Source organism: Diadema antillarum, unplaced genomic scaffold (assembly GCF_040938485.1).
Source record: "Diadema antillarum isolate AM-2024a unplaced genomic scaffold, OU_Dant_1.0 scf00000018, whole genome shotgun sequence".
Classification (NCBI taxonomy): domain Eukaryota; kingdom Metazoa; phylum Echinodermata; class Echinoidea; order Diadematoida; family Diadematidae; genus Diadema; species Diadema antillarum.
Genome location: NW_027270907.1, coordinates 1,289,944 through 1,309,452, shown reverse-complemented (window position 1 = coordinate 1,309,452; position 19,509 = coordinate 1,289,944).

The window sequence follows — 19,509 nt, the reverse complement described above, 5'->3', positions numbered from 1 at the left end:
AACGAGAGCTGCGCGGAATTGAGAGTTCCAGATCAAATACACGATGGGATTGGCGCAAGAGTTAAACAAAACTAGTACCGTAAGCACACGATCAACTGGTCCATACAGAAAGCTTGAGTGGAGGACACGTAGATTATACAAGAAAAAAACAGTGGCGTTCGGACCCCAGCTCGAAATGAAGATAATGATTACGATTAGCAACATTCCCAAAACTCGATTCATGGCGACGAGGTGTCTGAACGATGCAGTAGAGTAGTCGCCACTTTCGCAGGTGCCTGTAAAACGTTTGGATTGCTTGTAGAGAGCGCGTGCAGCTGAAAGCTGTGTGACTAACATTGTCGAGGCCGGAATTACGAAGTTGAAAACGAAAGAAACAATTGCAAGGACAATCTGTCCCACATGGGTTAGATGCTTTACTCGACAGGAACTCGAAGCCTCGTTACCGGCGGTTGTGAGTAGGAGATCGATGGACAAGCCTGTGGCAACAAACCAGATGAGAACGATGCCTAAATTCACGTATTGGCGTCTTTTGTGGCGGTTCCAACGGATGGGGTGGACCACTGCGATATATCGCTCTAGCGATGCTGCAGTCAGCGTAAAGATCGAACTAAAGACGCTTACCCACAGGAAGAATGAGGTGAAAACAAAACGGCAATACATTTCCGCAATGGCTGTTTTCGGGACGCTAACAGCTACCGGGATCGGGAATATGAAGACGGAGGTGAGAAAGTCCGCTGCTGCAAGATTCCCGACGAGAGTGTCAGCGGAGTTTCTTCCCACACCGCGACGCAACAGAACCGCCATGACCAACGCGTTCCCGCCGATACCAAGCACGGAGAGGAAAGCCTGGAGTCCAATCCGCAATGACCACGTGATCGGTTGCCACACCCAACCGGTCACAAAATAAGGTGTCATACTGGTCCCGCTGCTCCACGGTTCTCTGATATCGTTGTAACGTGTTGCGCTTTTCTGATTTTCTCCGGACACGTATGCATAATCAGCCCCAAGCGACATTATGTCCGTTTGCAACTCTGCTACAAAAGTTGTCCGTTGGAGAACAGTAGTTTCTAGCCCGTCCCGTGATATGTCTGTTGAATTTTGAGCAGCAACGTCAATTTCCAGTGCGGTAGCTGTCTCGACTTCTAGATCGTTGGCGGATGTTGAGCTCTGAGCAGACGGTCTCCAAGATGTCGACAATAGGATCACGAAAGTGCAGAAAGCATCCAGTGTTGCCATGCTTTGTTAATTTAAGTCGATCTTTAAAAAAATGTACAGATTATCTTTGTGTTTGTCTGTGGAGAGAAAAAAAAATCATATATTATATCATTATATTCCAGACAATGTTGAATGTAAAACTTGATTAGTGGATTCCTTTTTTTTGGGGGGGGGGGGGGGTTGTGGAAGATTTGATACCGTTAATGATTAAAATTATGGGTAACCAGCGTCATCAAACATAGAGCTAATTAATCCGATTCTTTTAAAGATCTTCCCTCAATACCTCATCATTCCAAGAAGGGGACGGTTTGCTACCGCGCAAAACATAAATTGATGGGTATTTTGGCTGTGCCTGAAAGATGGGACACGAGGAGAATGTAAGTTTTTCTTTAAGAATTATAATTCAGTAAAATTTACAATCTTGTACAAATGTACAATTTTGAGCAAATTTGGACTTGCAGTTGATCTAGTTTCAGTTAACAAAAATTTATGAAAACATGACATACAAATGTATTAATGAAAGGGTAGGAAGACCTATATTTCCACCGTGGGGAAAAACAAATTCTTTATTCTTTATTAAGAATAACCTATGTACTAATATTTGTATATTTGTGTGCATTCTCTGGTTTCACGTAATAGAAAAACCTACTGCTTCTCGATAAACGGTTTTGCCACTAAAAATGATTTTAGCAAATTAGAAATTGTTCAGTACATAGTGTAATTTTGTTATGAAACACATTGTACACATGCAGATTTATCATATACATGGAAAAAACATCGAAAGGATGACAAAATGTTCTTGAAGAAAATACCTTTGAAGCCGAATACGATAAAACGATGAAAATATGATAAATCAGCGAAAGAAGTCGTGGAGATCCTGTCGAATATATGTTCCCACAGATGTCATTTAGTCGCAGAGGTATGGTATTTATCAAATGCTGTTAGAAAAGCTTTCAAAAGTGAAATGACAGAATGATATCAATCTAAGAGAAAATTTTCGGCAGATCACCAGATCTCCATGATGTATTCTATCAAGCCAATTTGACCAGAAGCTTGCAATCTCCACCCGATTGGAAACACTCAAGAAAGATTGATACCACATCTGAAAACCAAACTGCCACTCACCGAGTCTTATACCCTTTCTTAGTGTTTTTTTTTTCTATTTTGCCAGGTAATGGGTTGAAAACTTACAAAACATGGGATGACCCCAGCCAAGAAAACTTCTTTTGAGATGCCATTGCTCTTTCCACATGTAAAGCAATTTTGAAAGAAGGAAGTAAAGATACTTTTAGGCAGCAATCGGAAGAAAAAAAAATCTCTCGTAGGCCTTTTGGTTTAGATATCCAACATGAAGTTGGACAGATGATCAAATGAAGACCATTTCTTAATTGTCATATTGTACCTAGGGAAGGATTACTTTTGAACCATTCTTTTCAAGATATAACAGCCGCTGCGGCAGTGAGGGGGATCAATAAATCAATAAGGGACAATGTCAAGAAAACTGCGGGAATAGTATTGAGTCATACTCTTAAATGGTGGCTAAGAATGGCAAATGCTTTTAACTCTGCGCAGAAGAACTCAACTAAAGTAAAGGTAGTAGTAATTGAGTATGATACTTATATGGCACGTCTAGAATTAACCACATCAACTACAACATCTACACACACACACACACACACACGCACACACACAAAAAACATTACCGCTACAATCATCAAGTGCAGCAAAGTCAGCCCTAATGGAGCTCTTTTCTTGTTGTGATGGACAGATGAAAATGCTTGCATTTTATAGAAGGCAATTTTTCATTACGTTTCAATTTCATTTTTTTTTGTTGGTATGTGTCCAAGAGGAATTACACGACTGATATTTGTAAAGATTATTTCTCAGGACCGTGTCTATAACTTTACGACCCAATAAGTTTGTGTGTGTGTGTGTGTGTGTGTGTGTGTGTGTGTGTGTGCGCGCGCGCGCGCGTTTTATGTGTTTCCATGTTTGTTTGTTTTTGAAAGTAAGATCAATCTTAGAAACAATAACAAGATCTCTTGTCATTATTTCTACCTCTGTATGTCCTAAAAGGCAATTAGCACTTAATCAACAAATAATAGATATGTTTATGACGATAATAATAGGGCCATAAAAATCTCATATACTATTTCATTATTACTAACTATTCTTGAGAGAAATGAAAGAAGATAACATGTATTCTTTCTTAAACACGACAGCCCTAAATTTTTTACCTTCATTAAGAGCTTTGCCAAAACATAACAAAAGTAGATGGTACAAATACTTTTTGTTTTCTAAATTAAAAAAAGTGGTCAGTAAGCTAATAAGCTAATACTGCAATAAAAAAAAAATAAGTCTTAAAGTGCTTTTTATTTATTGGTTAATTCTGGCCAGAAATGTTACGCAAATATCATGATTCCATCTTATTATTCATTATGTCATTAAATGAAAAAGATTTTGCTAAAAAGTTTATGTGCTAATGGCTACTTCTTTCCACAAGCAAGCGTTCTTTCATATTTATGATTGTTGTTTAATTATGCGGAGCAATTGGGTAATTCATTATCGTAATGCAGTGTTTAAAAAATCGCATGCCATCTTTTGGTTGACACAACTTTTTTTAAAAACAAATTAAAGAGCAAAACTCGTAAAGACACACACGTTCATTCTGTCTTTGTTTGCTTTATATGATCATATTTTCTTGTTATGATATGAGCTTTATAACGGCATCCTTTGGCACACTTCATTAATCAATTCTCATCCATTCCGTTCATTTTACTGAATCTGGCCACTTTTTGGACAAGTGGCGCAAATCCTATGTATCTCTTTAATATTTTGAGGTGGTCTAAATGCGAATTTAATTTGATTTGACATGGCTGACGTGTCTATAATTGATAAGGATGTTGCCACACAGTTAGTGCAGATGGGAGGACCACTTTCTCTTTTAATAAGTGAATTTGATGTTATCAGTGGTTTGCTATTGCCTTTAAGCATTATGAGGGTAACTTCAACAATCTTGACGTATTCCCAAAACTGTTTTTTTTTCCATTGTTGTGAAAAAGCTTGAAACAGATGTTGTTGACATATCTGAAATCACTCTAAAGCCATATTCCCCTAAAAAAAGAAAGACAAATAAGAGAGAGAGAGGATATATACATATACGTTATTGTGACATTATAGGGTTTGGTTTAAACTCCATCTTTCATAAAGAAAAAAGAAAGAAATTAACTTCATGGCCCAAGTCCATATGGAAGTCCCATAAATAAAAGTCCACATAAATGCTCCGATTTACGAACACTATTTCATATTCGGATTAACGAACGTCTTGGTAAAGGAAAATTGTGTTCTTCGAAATTAGAACCTTCAGAATAACGAACCTTAGTTAATTTTCAGATCAACAAACTTTCGAAATAACAAGCATCATCGGTATTCTTAAAGTTCTATTATAATTTTCTAATCCTTCTTTTTATGCTTAATACTTTTTACTTGTCCATATTCCGTTTGATAATCTTTACTCCATTCTATCTCATCGAACTTGAATATATCTTACTGTTGCAAATGTGTGTGTATAATAACACTTCGACCCAGTCGTAATGGACGAAAAAAACTGAATACGTCGACGGCGCGTTTTCATGGCTTTTTTGTTGTTTCTGCTAATAAGTATCTAAAATGGTGCATGTTAGAATAAGGCCACACGTTTGACATCGTAATAAATTCATAATTTGATTTTTTTTGGTGGTAATTTTGGAAAATTTTGGTACTTACTTGAAAAAAAAAATATTGGTACTTAGTGCATCTCAAACAATGCTTACTGATCAAAATTTTGAGATTACATTTATCCAAAGCAAAGGGGTGTCTAATAACGGAATCATTCAATATTTTCAGTGTGGCTGTTTCGGGTTGATTCGTCTTGCAAGCCGAAGAGTGCAATGTTACTTATCTTAGTGCAGGTAAAGAATTTTACGAGAGCTGAGCGGAATTGTGCGTTCCAGACCAAATATACGATGGGATTGGCGCAAGAGTTAAACAGGGCTAGTACCGTAAGCACACGATCAACTGGTCCATAGAGAAAGCTGGACTCTAGGACATGTAAGTTATACAGGAAAAAAGCAGCGGAGTTCGGACCCCAGCACACAATGTAGATAATGATTACGATTAAGAGCATTCCCAAAACTCGATTCATGGCCACAAGATGTCTGAACGATGCAGTAGAGTGGTTGCCACTTTCACAGGTTCCTGTAAAACGTTTGGATTGCTTGTAAAGAGCGCGAGCAGCTAAAAGCTGTGTTACCAACATTGTCGAGGCCGGAATCAAGAAGTTGAGAACGAAAGAAACAATTGCAAGGACGACCTGTCCCGCGTAGGTTGCATGCTCAACTTGGCAAGACCTCGACGCCTCGTCAACGCCAGTTGCGATAAGGAGATCGATGGGCATGATTGCGGCAACAAACCAAATGAGAATGAGGCCAAAATTTACGTGTTGGCGTCTCTTGTAGCGGTTCCATCGGATGGGGTGGACAACTGCGGCATATCGCTCTAGTGATGCTGCAGTCAGCGTGAAGATTGAGCTTACGATGCTTACCCAAAGGAAGAATGAGGTGAAAACAAAACGGCAATACATTTCACCAGTGGCTGTTTTCGGGACGTGAATCGCGACCGGGACTGGAAAATTAAAGACAGACGTCAGAAAGTCCGATGTAGCAAGATTCAAGACGAGAATGTCGGCGGAGCTTCTTCCCGCACCGCGACGTAACAGTACCGCCATGACAAGCGCGTTCCCGCCGATACCGAGCACCGACAGGATTACCTGGATTCCAATTCGCAGTGACCACGTGATCGGCTGCCACACCCAATCAGCGACGATATAAGGTATCGTATGAGTTCCACTGCTGCCCTGTGCTTTAATGTCATCGTAAAGTGTTGTGTCGACCTGCCCCTTTCCAGGCGTGTACGATGAAAACTTATTCTCGACTCCATGCGACAATGAATCTGTTTGCAACTTTGTAACAAACATTGTCCGTTGTACAACAGCGGTTCCGAGTCCGTTCCGTGATGTGGCTGTTGAATTTGAAGCTGCAAAATCAGCTTCCGGTGTTGTGGCTGTCTCTACTTCTGGAAAGTCGACGGATGTCAAGTTTTGAGCAGACATTCTGCAACGCGTTGCCAGCAAGGTCACGAAAATGATGAATGCATCCAGTGTAGCCATCATCTGCTTATTCTAGTTGACGATGATAAATTTGTTTCGTTATATCTGTGGACACTAAATTTTATAAGGCAAGAAATTATGAAGAAGTACAAGCAACTTGTTTCCGTTGTGCATCATACAAGGATAAATATTCCAACTGGCATATTTATATAAGTGACCGTGCATCACAAAACCAACAAAAAGTCGCACATACTGATTTTGTGTGAGGCCTGAAAATAAATGAAACGGGACAACCTAGTCAAACTTGAGGTTTTTCATATTTCCTTCCTTATTTCATTATGCTGAAGTTTTGGATCATAAAACGTACAGGAAATTGTGTTTTTAGCAGTTTTTTCTTGGACACTGTTTTTGTGAAATAGTGTGATTAAATGTGTCTTTTCATTTCTTAAAAACCCTATACACACTCTTCACTTTCAACTCTAATAACTTTAGAAAGGATAATGTTAACTGCTTTGAAAGTTGGCTTTAATCATGGGCAGAATGTGTTTCAGCTTAATCCGATAATCCCTTCATTGTCGTTGCTCTGGTGGTTAACATCATGTTTGTGTCCCATTCATCGCACACCTCTGTAATTCAGAGGCTCTTTTCTCAGTTCACACTATTCCAGAGTGTGTACTTTCTTCCGATATTTAGATGGGTTATACATCATACTAAAGCTTGAAATCTGCTCTTTCTGTATCTGCTCATAGCTAGAAATCCATGTCTGGCGACTTTTTGTTGGTTTTGGGATGCAGGGTCACATATACACATATATTCATACGACATATAATATATAATACATAATATGTAATATATAGTATAATATATAATATATACGATATAACATTATATACATTAACAATATTTATGTATAGTACAATGTTAATACACTAGTATATGAACAAATATATATTGTACACATAAATTGTGAGATTAATTGTTCGATAATACCAACGATTCATGTTGTCAATATTAAACCAATGTTAATGGAATTAAAGTTCTTTCAAAGGAGGAACGGCTTAACGTTCTCACATTCGAGGATATAAAGTTTTTTCAAGCGTACTGAATGAAGGACCGGAATAACTAAATGATGGTCATACATGTGAGCACGGCTTATCTTGAAAACGATTAAAACGATTTTTGTCACTGAGAAATGAAATCAATCCCGAATAATCTTGTGATACTGATGATAATTAGAAAATATTTTGTAAAGCAAAATATGGCCTCGCGTTGAGGAAATGCTAACTACAACATGATCTGCTTAAAGACAGTAGATAGGCCTACATGGATACATATTGGATCACATCCATATTTTCTCGAATTGGGAAATGCTAGAGACACTTCATTTACTAGTATAATTATGTATCGGATATGTTAAATATATATGATGTAAAAATGTTCTTTTTTTTTTTTGCTTGGTCGTCATTGCCAGAAAACAGCGACCCATTTTCCAATTTCTACCTTTTATATTTCACTTATTACAGTATACTAAGTACTAAGAAATTGTCTTCAGAGCAAGTCATTTCAATATGTATAAGAAAATAAAAAAGCAAAGGAAAAAAAGATGAGCTGCTGCCGCAGGTAAAAATGATGTCTTGTTTCTCTGAAATTTCAGTTAGCAGCATAATCAGCAGGATATACTATATACAACTTTATATACGTACTGTATTAAATACTGTAAGTTTATTTGGTGCATTTTTCCCCGTTTCATATTGATAGAAAAATGACTATTATAGGCTCTGACATTCGAAACTATTTCTGCAAACTATCTGATATGAAAATGAATAATTAGTGGAAATTGAGCAAAGAATATGGGATTCTTCTGTTTGCGTTTGATATAAAAATAGGTTAATCTTTTTTGATTATCATGAAACACAATTATAGCATCTAGGCAGATTTAAAGTGCATATGAAAGTTAACATAGGAAGATGATAAAAAAAATCTATGAAAGAAAATACCTTTAAAGTCGAATTTTAATGATAAGAAGCGAAAAATCATGGAACAATTTGAGGAGATCCAGTTGAATACGCTCCCTCAACAGAAAAGTCACCGAGTCCAAGAAGGGAGTGGTGTCTTAAATATATGGCGAACAGACAGATATCAATCTCGGGGAATTTTTGGCCCACCACCAGTCCTCCAAGAAGTCCTAGAGAGTAGATGACCACCTCGAGCTTGTAATCTCTCTCCGATTGCAAAACACTTGAGAAAGACTACTGATAGATCTGAAAATTGAACTGTCGCTTATAAATGTCGTTTAATAGCGTATTTGCTGTATTTTTATTTATCTATTCTTTATTTTTCAAAGAGGGACTTTTCCAGGTAAACGGCTAGAAAAGGCTACGGAATATGCAACGACCCCAGCAAAAGAGATACAGTACTTCTTTTGAGATGTTATTGAATTCTCCATATTATGTTACGCGACTTTGAAGAAGGAGGAAATCTCAAAGTCTAAAATCAATTAAAACTATCTCGTGTGCCTTTTGGTTTTGTTAGTTGTTTTTTTTAGTAGTCAAAATATTACAGAAACGATCAACCGAAGGCCATTAATACATTCAATAAAGCTATTATCAAGCGTCATTTACGTACCAAGGCAAAGGTAGGATTGAAAAGAAATATTTGCAACACACGACAGTAGCTTGTTGGAGGGAAAGGGTGAATAAGGGAAAATGAAGCGATAGTTGCGTAAAATACTCAGTATTTCATACGCTTAGAAAATGGTTAAGAAAATTAAATGCATTTAACTTTGCGCCAGAGAATTCCATAGAATAGTGGCAGGGGTAGTAATTTTTGCGAAAATATGACAAAAATGAATAACACCGTCCATCGATAACATGGCACAAAAGAAACAACAAAAACAAGAATGGTGACATCAGCAGCAGAAAAATAAATCCCAGGGGGAAATGAATCTACCTGCAAAAAAAAAAAATGAACACAAACATATCTAGTCGCAAATCTCAGTCGTAACAATGGACTGATGATGTGTTTTTTTTTTATTTTCAATGATGGAGAGATAAAAGTGCTGTCATTTGATGTAGCATTATTGGGCATTATATATATAGTTGTATATATGTTTACAAGGGGAAGACCACACTATCGATAGTAGCAAAGAATAATTCTGCCACATCAAGTAATCGTAAAATCACGGCCGCTCGGTGTTTGTCAGGGTATATAAGTTCGTTACCTCACATAGTTTATCATTACAGTAAGTTGTATTAAACATGCTCTCCAACCAAGCATCACTCCTTACTTTTACTCATTTATGGTATGGAAAAACATGATAGAGAACTATCTTGCCACCACATAATATAAAAAGAAATGGTCCCCTCCGGTCCACCTCCAACAAATACATCTTGAAATGGAATGTGATAACAGATATAAAGCAGGGTTCTACATTATTTTTTTTTTCTCTGTTGGCCAGTTTGAGCCGCTAAAATATTTGAATTTGATATTTTGGTGACTCAAAAAAGAAGAAATGTAGTGGCAAGAAATAGAACTAAATAAAAGATTCATCTCGAATTTTGGCTGTCTGATCGGGCCATTAAAAAAAAAAAATCTGACGACCCGACATCACATTGTATATAGTGGTTATGGCCACCGGGCACCACAAACATCGGGCCCTGTATAAAGACTAATGTTTTATTTCATTATTTCACCAAAAAAGAAAAAAAAAAAGACAACACAGGTATTAAATTCTTAAGAGTAAAAACTATTGGTAATAATTTAGCTAGAATCATTATATCTAATATATGGTATGATTCAATCATTATATCTAAAGTCACATTGTATTTTACTTTGTTTATATACAAATGTCATATTGTATACTTTCGTCGGAAATGAAATAAAATGAAATGAATGAAATGAATGAAATAAATGAAATGAATATAGCTTTACAAAAGCCAAAGGATAGAACATTTCTTGCCTTAAAAATCCCTTTAATGCTTTATTACACCCAAGCGTTGCCTTATATTACATTTCATATTGCAAACGTTTATGTCGATATATATATATATATGTATATATACATATATATATATATATATATATATATATATATATGTGTGTGTGTGTGTGTGTGTGTGTGTGTGTGTGTGTGTGTGTGTTGATGGTTAATCCAAAACTGAATATCGGTATACGTTTATTTTACAAAAGAAGGCTTTAATATAAAAGCAATAATTTTTCACAAATTCCTTCTCTATATTACACATGAAGAGTTTGTTTGCAAAAACCGATAAGTCCATTTTTGAAGATTTTGAAATGTGATCTCTATCATAAAGAACAAAATAATACCTTATAAATGATATAGTGGTCACTACATATGAAGGTACAGTTTTGAAGTTATGGTCAAAAGAAGCGAAAATTTTCTTATTATTCTCATTGTTTTTCTTGACCTTTAATCGCAAATATCTCCATTTGGCAAATATGGACTTATCGGTTTTTGCAAACAAACTCTTCACATACTGATTCTGAATTTCACAAATTTCTCAGTTCTCAGATTAGATGTTACCAATGCTTTTTTTAAAACAGAAAATTACCACCTTCTGAGAAAAGTCAGATCATTAGGGCCTAAGTGGAACAAGATAGAAACACAAGAAAGCTATAGTTGCATAGAACGCCAGTTCATTGTCATTGTCATTGTCAATGTTGCATGATAAAAATACCTTCTAACCTTAGTCGGTCTTGTGAGGAAAATCTCCAAGAAACTAAACACTTTATAGAAAACGGATTAAAATGAAAATGAAAGCAAGTGTTTGCTTGTTTTCGGAGCCATCTACCAAGTACTACCCATCACACACAGAGACACACACAAATACACACTTATACTATACATATATGCACAAAGAGAATGAGCGAAATCTAGTATGGACGTTTCAGACAACTGAAGTCTAAAATTCGACATTTTAACACTCCCTTTATTTGTTTGAATTGCTGACATGATACCATAGGAAAATGTTTTGTCACGTTGTGAATATACATGTGGGAAAAATCACAAGCCATACATTGAAAGACCCCGAAGAATGCAAAGGAATTCAAGAATCAAGTATCCGAGAATCGAGTTTAATATTCGAAAATCCCCGTAACGATTATTGTGTACAGCTTTATCACTGATCTCAACGTAAATATACACAGCCGAAGAATCTCGACTAGAGTCGACCGTTACCAATAAAAGTGCGCTCCGACGCACATTATATTCGCGGACACGTGGCCGACGGGCGCTATTTGTGATTTTCAAAAATGTCCCTGGTGGGAAGCGAATTCAATGAGACTACTATGTTTCCCACGCCACTGGGGCTTAAAGTATGATGTCGTGTACAATTCATTCATAAACGAGAATTACAGTCGAGTTAAATTTGCATACAAACCATATAGTCGCCATCAAGCAAATGTCATTAACAATACAATTTCTATGATGATGGTGATGATCATCATTTTTACCAATATCGTTATCATCATTATTATCACAGTTGATACTAAAGTGTTCGTATAAAGTATGGTAGTAGTAGTAGTTGTAGTGTGGACTACTGTCATACTGTTAATATAAAAACAAACGTGTTCATGCCAAAGTTTACATTTGCCTTCACCAATCTTGCAAATGGACACCAACGCTCTTTTCAAACCAGATATTTGTGTATTTTTTTTTAGTTAGGTCCTTTATCGTGTTTATGATTATATCTTATCTCAATCTCTTATGGGTCTTGACTTGTCTGTACAAGGTCTACGGGATTTTAGCGCCCCTGATTGCATGGGTAGACATTAATCACTGTCTTCAGTGAATGACTTTCAATCACACTTTCTAGAAGTCTATTAGGATTACGAAAAGGAAGTCATGGTATATTTAGAAATCCATCTGATTTTTTTTAATAGAAAAAAAATCAAACATAAAAAACGTGATGCTTACGCTAACATGATATATCGAAATAGACACGCAATGATTTAGCATCTAGCTTAATACTTACTATCAGTGAAGAGAATTTGCTCAAATTTGAGGGAAATGAAGAAAATTCAAGAACAAGATAATCAAACAAGATAATACTTGAGTTTATAATGGAGAACATAATGTTTTTTTCGCAATGTTTGCAATTTGATTCATTTCATTTCGTTTGTTCAGTTTTATCAGACAATTTTTACATTACATTAATGTATTATTATTACCATTAACAACAAAAGCTCTTTATGACTGTCATCGTGGTGTACTTAGCTATCAGCACTATCATTTTAACGGTTGGTTAGATGCCATCTTTCACATGTCTGGAATCAGTTACTGCCAACGACGATGTTGAATAGCCTTTCCACGTAGTAACTCCAGTTGAAGTAAGGAGAATTTTCTTAAGAGTCGGTCTTGTGACAGAAATCGAATAATCAAACGCTGGATAGATATCGCATTTTAAAAGAGAGAGAGAGAGAGAGATAAAGAGGGTAATAAACGCAAGAGAACTTAAGCGATGAATTTCCACCGTCTTGGGTTGAATTACAGAGGAAAGCACATTTCCCCCTTCGGAATCAGCATCCAACAAGTAATTCCAATTGCACATACACACACACACACCACACCACACACGCAGACACACACAAACTCCTATACAAACACACGTACACACATACACACAGTGGATAATACAAATATTGTATGAATATTTCAGAAAACCAAGCTTAATCGCAGATACTCCAACTGGCTTCCTTTCACTATACACTGTATTCTTTTGTTTTAATCATTATTCATCGCTGCATACATTCTTAAGTTAATGTGCAGATGTATTTTTTCACAATATATACCACTACCGAGATATTGACTAATGGTGAAAATTACTCTTATACTGCAGATTCTCCCTGAATTTTTTCGCAGTGTTATGCGTACAAATGTTTGTCTTTGAATCTTTGTTGTCGTCTTTGAGTCTTTCTTGTTAAATCTGGTTACTTTTTTTTTTCGTTCGCGTTTTGTTTAGAATTATATAGGGTAAGCACAGTCTGTGCTGATAACTGATTTATCGTGTGTATATAATCAGAAACGAAGTCATCACGGGACCCAGATTTATTTATAGGTACCATCTTATTCGGTAGTGCGCACTTTTTTTTTTCAATTTCGGATTAACGAGCCGTATTTCAATTTCGGAATAATATTTCTTCGGAAGTACGGAGAGTACCGGTAACAAACTTTCGGAATAACCAACCTTATTCATTTCCAGAAATTACGAACATTCAGGATAATTAACCTTCGAAATAACGCTACAGATGTTCGCATTAACGAACCCTATTCAATGCATTTTTGGGTTAACGAACATGGAGGTAAATGGAATTCGTCTGTTTCGGATCGATGAACATTCGGCAGTGTTCGGAATTACAAACCGTAGTTCGTTTTCAGATTAACTAACCTTTGGAACAGCGAACATCACCCACTTTTCCCGTCAGATTCCAAATCTGTTTTCCTCAGTTTCCTTCTATAAAAGTCACGTTCACGTACTAGTTTTACGTTATCCACGGAACTCCAGTTTTTGTTTCTTCTAACCGAAATAGGGGCGTGTTTGTAGCTCAATGGACTCAACAGAGATTTGAATCTTTTTCTTTAAGTCACACTGATCTGGAACAGCTTCTTTTCGTAATGAAAGCGTGAAATAAAGTACTCCTGTTATTGACTCAAAAACTTGAATTTTCAAATGTCACAACGCACAAGGAAGATGAACATCATCATGAAAACACAACAACAACAACAACAGCAGCAACAACAACAACAGCAACAACAAAACCCGGAAAGAATGGTGTTGTAAACATAACACTGTAGGCCTTTACTTTTGGTGTACATATCAATTTTCATATCTTATGACAATTATTAATTTTCTATGATATGAAAACGTAGTAATGATAATATCTGGCATTCCTGGAGATAAATATTGACGTAAGTGGGCGGGATATTGAACCAGAAAATGTAACCAAATGCCATGTATTATCATGTACAAACATGCATTTTATACCTTCAATTTGACATTGCACATAGGACATTTGCTAAAAAGCCCAACAACACCTAAATCAATCTACGAGAGGCTTGATTCGATCATTATGTGATGACCGTGACAGCCACCCTCCCTCCAACTACGCACCCCCACCCCTTCTCCACCATCCCCACTCTTCTAGACATTACCAGTCCCGAAGGACCCTTAACGGTGACTGATGGATGTAATACGTTGATCGACAGAAGGTGGTGAGTGATGCCTCTATTTCGGTGACGCATGGACTTCTTCGCGAGCGTGCATCCGGATGCGATTTGGCCCGGCCGGATCCTTTCAATTGTTATCACCGTGACGCCTGATGTTCCATCGAACACGGGACGTAATAAGGCGTCATTTTGTCTTGGGATATCGCGATGGCTGGCCAAGATCGCGAACGTGCGGCTGGTGTTCGTGCGTAACGCGCGCTGCATATGCGGTCAATCATATCATTATCAACTACGGCCTGCATCAATACCATCGATATTCAAGACCAAATTTTACTGGAGTGAGTAATTGCCACCATCCCACCAGGAAGTGGTGATGGGTAGCGGTGATCGCCCTGATGACTTAATCTCCCATGATTCCCAGAACGACGTCGATAGAGTTAATGGCTTGGCGAGGAGACGACTTCTGCTCTCGTCTGACGATGAAATGCGGAGATTTGTTCTGACAGCAGTGTGTATGAAATGATCTTTCGTCGACGTCGTGGTTTCGTTATCGCGTCATCGCTTTCGCTTTACATCAACAAACTCATCTTCAGCCAAACGTTGCCTAACGAGGAACAGAAGGATGCCCATCTGCTGTTATCAGCTTGGGGACGGAAATGTCAGATGAAGTACATACAACCAATTTACACTTGCATACAACACGTTTGTGTCCGCTACAACACAACGCACAACCTCACACACATTTACATATGTATATGAATTAAAAGTTTTATACATACAGGTCATAATCATACACACATACACACACAGACAGACTTGAAGCACTTAAAATAATTCCAGGAAGCAGTTACCATAACAATGTGGTCAGCACTAAGATAAATTCATCCACGTTTGCCTATATAGGGGTCACAATGAAATAATCATGTATTAATAGTTGTGACTGTATGATTTCAAACAGTAATTGTTCACAAGAGGAGATTGATACACGCATGATGATCATGCAATGATTGAGTACATTATAAATCTAAATGAGATACTTTCAAGCAGGGAATGAAGAAAGATGGATTGATAACTCATTCTATGAAGTATATAGTTATCACATTTGGCCTTCATTGTATTTGCCTATTTCCTCCACACGTTAAGTTCCCTCAATATACTGTCATAAACATACTCATCGGTTTGAAGGGTATGATATTTTAATTGAAGTTTTTGAAACAAGGCAAGGTCTCAGAAGGAACCGCCACCCCCCCCCCCAAAAAAAAAAAAATACTTTCACTGAAATCTGATGTAAAGCAAGACTGTGGAACAACTGTGCGAAACCGAGTTAGGTCCAATTGTCCCAAGCACAAAATTTCCGAATGTGTAGTAGATATGGTGACATTGTAGTAGCATATACATTTGGTTTACACATAATCAAAATAATTAAAGGCAAAGCTAAGATATAATTCTGCTGATATATCTTCTTGGCTGATAATCTGCAAAGTACGGCCCCTCCTTCCGTAGACGTTGTGTTGTTATTACTCTGTCAACGCAATTTATCTATGCGTGTTAATCTATGGTGATTTTTGTTGATTTCACTTTAAAACTGGACGTTTTTATATGGATGAGAGGATTGTAAGTATATATCCGAATGTTTGAATCGTTGTTCTCTTCTTTCCTTTATAACTTGTCTCTAATCTAACATTTGAATTTAACTCTGTCTGTTTCAAACCTATACCCCTCCCCTCTCTCATTTTATTCACATAGACTTTCTTTTTCTGGCAATATTCAAATGTGCGTAAGTATTCCTTACGTCACTCTTACTAATGTGGTGTTGCGTCTATTTCTAATGTAATGTTATATCTGAAATATTCCGCACAATCATAATAGGAATAAGATCGACTAGCGAATATATCTGGTTAAATTTTTTTTCTTTAGGGGGATGTTTGTACCTTCATAGATATTACAGAGATATTAACCGCATGTGTCGATTGTTTTATGGAGGGGACATAACACTCATGTCCAAAGATAGGATGATGTCACTTATTTTGTTGAAAGGTGTGACTCAACTGTAATTATCAATCAGTTGATAACTTAGGCACTCTGTCTTTCAACAAAAGCAAGCTGTTGTTACTCAATTCCTAAATACAATCGCTTTCACCTTAATACATAGAGCATGATCTTACGAGGTTTGCGAACAAAGTGCATTCCATCTTCCCATGACTCAACCGTTTTTGAATAGCTGTTGCCAATAGAAACCACGTGTGAAAAGGTGATGGAGGAGTTCTTACGAGAGAAGACACACTAATCCCATTATTTGACGTTCACATGGTCTTTCAATAGGCAAATTACTTGGGGGAATTTTCCGCAAGTTCATACCCTCCGTTAAAACATGGGTTAATGCATTCTGACACCCCCATGCGGATCGTTGAAAGGGCGTGGCACCGCGCTCTGCATTGGCGAAACTTTCTGTCGCGTGCATGCTTTTAATTACATGTACATTCGCAAGCCCCATGACCCAATGGAATGCAATTGCCAAAGAAGAAGAGTGCAAGGGAATGCAGACATGCCATCCCTGATAAGCCGTCAAACAAAAACTGTACTTTCTTCCTCTGTACTGTTGTTGTTATTGTTTTTCTATTCAAAACATTCCAATCCCCCCCCCACCCCCCCCCCCACACACACACGCACAAATCATGCAGTGATTATGGGTATTAAAATCCCAACACGGGATTAAGCTGGCAGATCAGCCGTGTTAGACAAAAGAATCCAAAAACCTTGCAGGAGGTCACGCACCCATGAAAGATACCGACAACGGACATGAAAACGTTGAACCATATGTTGTGGTGTAGATCATATTCTTCACGAAAAATAATATTTCAATTACTTAATTATGAATATTTCGGAACAAGGTGATTTGTGATTTGTTCGATGTTGCACTTTGTAATTGTTAAAGTCGTCTTTAAAACCACAAGTAATTAAATGTTGAGTCTGTTTATGATCTACTCATTTTTAGGGGGAATTGTAATAGTTCATTTTTCGTTGTGGACAGAACGGTTTCAAAGCATTTGAAATTAAATGACAAGTTCACCTTCATATACATGTGGATTGAGTGAATGCAGCAATATTAGTAGAACACATCGCCGAAAGTTTGAGGTAAAACAGACAATTCGTTCAAAAGTTATACATTTTTAGAGTTTCTGCTCAGCCACTGCTGGATGAGAAGACAACCACAGCCTATGATGTCACATTGTGTAAAACGATATAAGGGAAATGTTAATTTCACATTTTTTTAAAAGTACACATTCCCTCGACTTGTCACTGACATGTGTTAAGGGAAATTATTGCCCCAGTCTTCTGGGAGAGGCAAGTCAAGTGCTCTTTTATTATGCGAGAAAAGTGGAAATATGTTCAATTTTCTTCATACTTTATATCGTTCTGAAACTTGAAAAATTCACAACTTTTGAACGGATCCTCCAATTTTCCTCAAACTTCCATTGATGCGTTCTATTAAAATGTTGCTGCATTTTCTTTATTCACATGTATATTTATGTAGGTGAACAATATAGCTGATACAACTCGTAAATCTTTGAGATATTCTTTTTTTTTCTTAAAATAAAACATACGTATGGCATCTTCCTTATTGTTTACAAAATGATACGGTTAATTTTCTCCCGTCATCAACCACATCTAATTAGTAATCAAACATGCTTGTGCGGATTATTCTTTATAAAGTGAAGGGGCTCGAGCTCATCCACTATAACTCATGGCACTTCATGGTATAACTTAGAGTATTGAGGGCGCCAGCTATCGGCTATGCGCAGACTCTGCGGAGCGCAAAAGGTGTAAGTGAATTGGCAAAACTGTATTGTTACATTGACTTCATTTCGTTGGGCAGCGGCGTGTGTGTGTGCTGGGGGAGGGGGAGGGGGTGGAGGTTGTTAATGCTGACAATTTTATGCTTGCCCACTGAGGGTGGCTAGTTTCCATTCTTAGTGGCGTTTTTGATAACAGACGAGTTTCTATGAGATTTATTAGCTTTGAAGAATGATTTCTTTTAAACCTGCAAAAGTTATTCTTCTCGCTCTGAGTCACTGGTGGACCTCTCAATTCTTTTTTTTTTTCTCAACTGAAGCATAACTTTGTACTTTTTTTTTTTGCCAGCATGCATTCTTTTGTTTATCTGCATCATTTATCTTTTTCAAAGTCGAATGTTTATGTTTATGATGTAATTCCATATTTATTATGTGTTATGTTTTGTTGGGAAAAGAAGAATGAAAATAAATGAATTGAATTGAATTGAACTAGATAGGAGGGAATGTGTACTACGAAACAACAACAACAACAACAACAACAACAACAACAACACAACAACAACAACAAAACAACAGCAACAACAAAACGATAAAGCGGTATTCTGTAAAATAGTGCAAGATGTGCAAGGCTGAGGTTCAACGCTATATTTTGGGCGTCCTCAAGACCTCTAGAAATTTGCACAAACTATTCATTACGATATTTGAAATTGGGATAGTGGGAATTAATTGTCTGTATGATAAAAAGATGTCCGGGTATGTGAGAAAAACAAATGAAATCTTTCCATTTTTTTTTTCGGAGGTGAAGGCTACCACTGGTCTGGTACAGGCATTATTAGGTGAACCATCTTGCTTGTTCTGTTGTGTTGCACAATGACCCGTCAGTACAAGTGTCACGATAGGTATGTAAAGCTGCATGACTCATCTATATTATAAGCTTCCATAAAACGCTCATTTCTATTCAATACCACAACAATTTTTGTAGAAAGTAGGCGATGCATCTGCACATTTTTAAAACAACTGCAAACGCCCTCACAGCGGTCAAATTATTATTTGCTCTCTCTTTACTATTTCTCTCGCTCTCTCTCCCTTTCTCCCCTCCCTCCCCCTCCCTTCCTTTTTTGCCTCGATCTCCAACACACTCACACACACACCCTCACACACTCATGTAA